A 7626-nucleotide genomic window follows, 5' to 3' on the forward strand; every position below is an offset into this window, starting at 1 on the left:
TTGACATATGAAAAGTTTTAAGTGAACACAGGAAGACTTTACAGAATAGGTAAAATAAACAGAAGAATTCACCAGGAAAATAAATAAGAGAAAGCTATTCTACTTAGAAAGCAGAATATGGGCTGGGGAACAGTAATTCTGTTGGTTGGAGGCTGCTGGGTTAAGTGGAGAAAGGGTTGTTTTTGGCTTTCAGCAAGATCAAGTTTGTAGATCTGTCTGTGGTGGATGCCTAGTCCTGAGGCGTTCCTGGGCAGTCTTTAACTTTTTTTTTCGTATCTGAGAATCAGTTTTTTGGTACACCATGGGTTGGAAAAACCATGCTAGGTAAAGAACTTGCATCAATATTAAGACTGAAATCCATTAACGTGGGTGATTTAGCTAAAAAAGGGCAGTTATATGATGACTATGATGAAGCGCATGATTGCCCATTTTAGATGCAGATAGAGTAATTCATGAGTTAGAAAACCAAATGAGTGAAGGTGGTTATTGTTGATTATACAGTTGCGATTTCTTCCCAGAACACTGGTTCATAGAGTTTTTGTGCTGAAAACAGATAATGGTGCATTATACAAAAGACTTGGAACAAGGGGTTACAATAAGAAAAAACTAAAAGATAATGTTCAGTGTTAATTTTCTAGTACTTTATGAAAAAGCATTAGCATTCTACAATGCAGAACTAGTGCATCAGCTGCCCAGCAAAAAACCAGGTGTAGAGGATAATATCAGTCAATATTGAAGTGTATTGAACAATTGATCAGAGATCATAGCTCTTGAATTACAAGATTTGCCACTATATAATCATTCAGTATTTATCTACCCCCATCATATAAATTATCCAATTATCAATATAACTTTTTAAATTAAAACTGCAGAACTAGTAGGTGTTAGTAAAAAGAGCTTGTTTGTATTACATTACATTTGAAAGATTATGGTAAACTAATTGTTCATTATACTTGTATCATGTGCAGTTTTATGGTAAGAGGTTGTTCATTCAGAATTGTTTCCACAGTGGATATTGTCATATATTGAATATGCAGATTATTACTTAAAATTATACTATCATACACAGATTTTTAAAAGTTATATAATACTAATACATAAACATTGAGACCATATTGAATAGAATTTAATTATTTCTTAATGATTATAGATATAGTGCTTTTGACAGTATTCTCATGAATAACCATGATTTTGTAACATGCTCTAAAATATTAGGTTATATTAACTTAGTATTTTATAGATTGGAGGGAAAGGAGGAGGATTTTATTTATGTACAATAGAAAAATAAACTAGTAACAATCTATCACAGATTATTATTTTGGGATTATAAAGTTCTAAAGTATAAAAACCATGTCTTCTATAACAATGGTGTCATTCACACAGACTGTGTGCTCAGTAAGTACATGTCCAATGTGTGAATAAACAGTTGAATGAATGAATGAATGAATGAATGAATGGCTGTCCATGAATTGTTTAGAAAAAGAAAATTTTTAGTTTATTAAAAGAATATTTCCAATATTGCCTAGGTATAAAGTCTTTTTATTTTTTAAAAATGTATAATTTGAGGATTTAGAAAATGGCGGTGGAGTGAATGGAAGCTACACCGATCATCTCCCAGGACCAAACTGGAATTACAATGAAAACAAAGACAAATCGTCAGGAAAAGGCAACCGAAAAGCAACTTGGAAGACCACATATCCAGGGACACTGACTCAATCCTGGTAGGCTTGCGAAGACGTGAGAGAGGGCCCGGAGCCCACGGTCCGCAGCGGCCTGGGCTGGGACCTGCAGCCGGGAGCAGCGCTCTTAGCTGGGAGCGGCGCCCACGGGTTACACTCCCAAGCGGCTCCACAGCGCAGAGCTGGGACAGAGGCTAAGATAGCAGCAGCCACTCAACTTGGGCTCTGGCAGAGGGAGGGCAGACGGGACTGGAAATCTGTGGGGTCACTCGGGATTTGGAGGGCGCTCAGAGCTTTTGCTGAGTTTCGGCCACACAGGACAGTGGTCATCTTACACGTTCCCAGGGCCCTGGGGAGAGGCGGCGGCCCCTCCCTCAGAGATTCAACCCCACCCAGTGGCCATTAAATTGCTAATTAAGGCCCATTAACAACCAGCATCAGCCCAACCTCGGGAAATTCTCTTACACTGAGAACCTGAGGGAGTTTTTCATTCAACTCAGAAACCAAGGTTCTTCAGGTGACCGCTACTAATAGCCTCCGGGCAAAAAGCTAGAGGATAACTACCATTCCCTGGGCTAGCAACTCTAACCAGGAAAGTAAGACTTGACAGTGGTATTTAATTTGGGTCCTACCTGCCTCATTCAAACCCAAGAGAGGGAGTCACAAACAGCAGAGCACCAACACACACAGGGAAAATTTGGCAGGCTCTAAAGCCTACTGTGATAGCCAAAATGGTGAAACACAGAAACAAAAGCCAATTGAAAGAACAAGAGACCTCTACCAAAGATGAGATAAATGAAATGCATTTAAGCAAGTTAACAGAACTAGAATTCAGAGCCATGATCTTAAGGAAGCTCAACAGCATGTGTAAGGACATGAGCAACATGAGTAAAGACATAGAAATATTGAAAATCAATCAGTTGGAAATTAAAATCCACCAAGAATAAATGAAGAATGACGTATCAGAAATAGAGAACACATTGGGAAGTTTAAATACAAGAGTAGAGGAAGCTGAGGACTGGATCAGTGAATTAGAAGATAGGGTAGAAAAAAATCAACTAATCAGAAAAACAAAAAGAATAAAATAATTAAAAAACAGGACAACAGCTTAAGAGAACTGTGGGACAACTGGAAACATAATAACATTTGCATGATAGGAGGCCCCGAAGAAGAAGAAAATGAGCAAGGATTAGAGAATATATTTGAAGAAATAGTGACAGAAAACTTCCCAAATTTGGTGAAGGAAGAAGGCATTCAAGTTCAAGAAGCACAGAGAGCCCCAAGTAAAAAGAACCCAAACAGGCCCACACTAAGACACATAGTAATTAAAATGCCAAAAATTAAACACAATGAGAGATTCCTAAAAGCAGCAAGAGAGAAGCAACAGGTTACCTCCAAAGGAAACCCCATGAGGCTCTCAGCTGACTTCTCACAAGAAACACTACAGGCCAGAAGGGAATGGCATGAGGTAATCAAGGTCATGAAAAACAAGAATCTGAATCCAAGACTACTCTACCCAGCAAGGCTATCATTCAAAATAGAAGGTCAAATAAAGAGCTTCCTAGACAAAAAAAGGCTAAGGAAATACATTAGCACCAAACCAGCACTGCAAGAAATGTTAAAAGACTGCTGTAATTAGCAGGAGAAATAGGAAGAAAAATATAACCACACTAAACAAAAATGGCAATAAATAAGTACATATCAGTAATCACCTTAAATGTAAATGGATTGAATGCTCCCATAAAAAGACCCAGAGTAGCTGATTGGATAAGAAAGCATGACTCATTTATATGTTGATTACAAGAGACCCACCTCACAGAAAAACACTCACATAGGTTGAAAGTAAAGGATTGGAAAAAATCTTCCAAGCAAACGGAAAGCAAAAAAAAAAAAAAAAAAAAAGCTGGGGTAGCAATACTCATATCTGATAAAATAGAGTTCAAAATGAAGGCCATAACTAGAGATAAAAGAAGCCACTGCATAATATTGAAAGGATCTATCCAACAGGAAGATATGAGCTTGATAAACATATATGCACCCAGTATAGGAGCACCAAAATATATTAAAAATCTTCTGGAGAACTGCAAAGGAGAAACTGATAGCAAAACAATCATAGCAGGGGACTTCAACACCCGCTGACATCACTAGATAGATTCTCTAGACAAAAAATTAGCAAGGAAACAGAGACTCTACATAAAACACTAGACCAAATGGATTTAATAGATATCTACAGAGAATTACACCCCAAAACTACAGAATTCACATTCTTCTCAAGTGCACATGGGACATTCTCAAAGAGAGACCACATGTTAGGACACAAATTAAGTCTCTACAAGTTGAAGAAGATTGAAATCATATCAAGCATCTTCTCAAATCACAATGGCATGAAACTAGAAATCAACTGCAACAAGAACATGCAAAGATATTTGAACACGTGGAGGCTAAACAGCATGTTATTAATCAATGAATGGGTTACCAAGGAGATTAAGGAAGAAATTAAAAACTTCCTAGAATTCAATGAAAATGAAGGCACAACAACACAATATCTATGGGATGCAGTGAAAGCAGTTTTGAGAGGGAAGTTCATAGCACTACAAGCATACCTAAAAAAACAACAACAAGAAAAATCTCTAATAGACTATCTAACCTCACAACTTAAAGAACTAGAGAGCAAACAAAAAGAAAACCAATAGAAAAATAAACTAGTAACAAGTAGAAGGAAGGAAATAGTAAAGATCAGAGCAGAAATAAATGACATAGAGACCCCCAAAAATAAAAAAAACAATTCAAGGGATCAATGAAACAAAGAGCTGGTTTTTCAAAAAGATAAACAAGATTGATGTACTCTTAGCTAGACTCACCAAGAAACATAGAGAGAGAACCCAAATATGTAAAATCAGAAATGAAAGAGGAGAAGTAACAACTGACACCACAGAAATACAGAAGGTTGTTAACAACTACTATGAACAATTATATGGCAACAAATTTGACAATCTAAACAAAATGGACAAATTTCTAGAAACAAATAGCCTCCCAAAACTGGACCAGGAAGAGATAGAAAACTTGAACAGACCAATAACAACAGAAGAAATTGAAGAGGTAATCAAGACTCTCCCAGCAAACAAAAGCCCAGGCCCGGATGGCTTCACGGGGGAGTTTTACCGAACATTCAAAGAAGAACTAATACCCATTCTCCTCAAACTATTTCAAAAAATTCAAGAAGAAGGAAGACTTCCAAACTCGTTTTATGAAGCCAGCATAATTCTAATTCTAAAACCAGAAAAAGACACTGCAAAGAAAGAAAACTACAGGCCAATATCCCTGATGAACATAGATGGCAAAATCCTGAACAAAATACTAGCAAATTGGATCCAGCAATACACCAAAAAATTATTCACCATGACCAAGTGGGATTCATCCCAGGGATGCAAGGCTGGTACAATAGTTGCAAATCAATGAATGTAATACACCACATAAATAAAATGAAGAATAAAAACCACATGATCATATCAATAGATGCCGAAAAAGCCTTCAACACAATTCAGCACCCATTTGTGATAAAAATGCTCAGCAATGTGGGAATAGAGGGATCATATCTAGACTTAATAAAGGCCATATATGAAAGACCTACAGCCAACATCATACTCAATGGGCAAAAACTAAAAGCATTTCCCTCAAGAACAGGAACAAGGCAAGGATACCCACTTTCACCACTCTTATTTAACATAGTACTGGAAGTCTTAGACACACAGCAATCAGACAGGAAGAAAAAATAAAAGGGATCCAAATTGGAAAGGAGGTAGTGAAGCTGTCATTATAATGCAGATGACATGATACTATATGTAGAAAACCCCAAAGACTCCATCAAAAATTTACTAGACTTAATAAATGAATTTGGAAAAGTAGCAGGATACAAAATTAACATCAAGAAATCAATGGCATTCTTATGCACCAATGATGAACTCACAGAAAGAGAAACTAGAAAACAATCCCATTTACCATTGTGGCAAAAAAAATTAAGATACTTAGGAATAAACTTAACCAAAGATATAAAGGACCTATTCACAGAAAACTACAGGTCATTGACAAAAGAAATAGCGGAAGATATAAAAAAGTGGAAGCACATACTCTGTTCATGGATTGGAACAATTAACATCATTAAAATGTCCATACTACCCAAAGCAATCTATAGATTCAATGTAATCCCCATCAAAATACCAATGACATACTTCAAAGAACTAGAACAAATACTTGAAAAGTTCATATGGAACCAAAAAAGACCTCAAATAGCCACAGAAATCTTGAAAAAGAACAAAGTTGGAGGGATCACATTACCAGATTTCAGGTTATACTACAAAGCCACTATAATCAAATCAGCCTGGTACTGGTACAAGAACAGGCATATGCACCAGTGGAACAGAACAGAGAACCCAGAAATGGACCCAAGGCAATATGCTCAATTAATATTTGACAAAGGAGGGAAGAGCATACAGTGAAGTAAAGACAGCCTCTTTAATAAATGGTGTTGGAAAAATTGGACAGCTACATGCAAAAAAAAAAAAAAAGAAACTAGACCATCATCCTACACCCTACACAAAAATAAACTCAAAATGGATAAAAGACTTAAATGTGATTCCTGAATCCATAAAAATCCTGGAAGAAACTGTAGGCAACAATATTTCAGACATCATACGCAGCAGAATTTTCACTGATACCTCACCTAAGGCAATAGAAACAAAGGAGAAAATGAACACATGGGACTACATCAAACTCAAAAGCTTCTGCACAGCAAAAGACACAATCATCAAAACGAAAAGGCTACCCACTGTATGGGAGAGCATAATTGCCAACGATATATCAGATAAGGGGTTAATTTCCAATATATATATAGAGAGTGCTCATACAATTCAATTAAAGGAAGACAGAGAACCTGGTTAGAAAATGGGCAGAGGACCTAAATAGACACCTCTCCAAACCGAACATACAAATGACTAAGAGGGATATGAAGAAATGCTCAACATCACTAATCATCAGAGAGATGCAAATTAAAACAACAATGAGGTATCACCTCACACCTCTCAGAATGGCCGCCATCAACAAATCGTCAACAACAAGTGTTGGCAAGGGTGTGGAGAAAAGGGGACTCTAGTACACTGCTGGTGGGAATGCAGACTGGTGCAGCTACTATGGAAAACAATATGGTGTTACCTCAAAAAATTAAAAATTGAACTTCCATTTGATTCACTGATCCCACTGCTAGGAATATACCCTAGGAAGCCTGAAACACCAATCAGAAAGAATATATGTACCCCATGTTTGTAGCAGCACTATTTACAATAGCTAAGCTCTGGAAACAGCCCAAGTGTCCATCAGTAGATGAATGGATGAAAAAGCAGTGGTACATATACACAATGGACTACTATGTAACTGTAAGAAAGAAAGATCTCTTATTCTTTGAGGCTACATGGGGGGACCTGGAAAGTATTATCTTAAGCGAAACAAGCCAATCAGAGAAAGACAAGTATCATATGATCTCACTTATTTGTGGAATATAATGAACATAACAATCTGAGGAATGGGATAGTCCCAGAGACATAGAAGTGGGGTACAGACTAACAATCCCCAGAAGAGGGGGTGGTGGGGGAGAGATAAACCACAGAGCTTATATGCATGTATGTATGAACAATGGACATGGACAACAAAGCTGGGGAGAGGGCGGGGAGGGTGGGGAGGAGTATCAGTGAGGGGAAAAGAAGAAACATCTGTAACAAAAATAAATTAATTAATAAAAAATGTTTAATTTTCAGAGATTAATATTTATAATTATAACTAGAAGTGGAACAATAATAATATAGATTGACTTGCTATTATAGTACTTAAAAACACTTAAAAGAAATATTACTTTTAAAACATATCATGAAAGACATGTTTTGAAGCCAGATTTCCT

At 36.8% G+C, this 7626-nt stretch overlaps 1 pseudogene; it reads left to right on the forward strand.

Moving 5' to 3' along the window:
* Window positions 1–225: 225 nt before the first annotated feature.
* Window positions 226–774, forward strand: LOC118618487 (annotated as a pseudogene).
* The last annotated feature ends 6852 nt before the right edge of the window (window positions 775–7626 follow it).

The sequence above is a fragment of the Molossus molossus genome, unplaced genomic scaffold (genome assembly GCF_014108415.1).
Source record: "Molossus molossus isolate mMolMol1 unplaced genomic scaffold, mMolMol1.p scaffold_m16_p_1, whole genome shotgun sequence".
NCBI classification, from domain to species: Eukaryota; Metazoa; Chordata; class Mammalia; order Chiroptera; family Molossidae; genus Molossus; species Molossus molossus.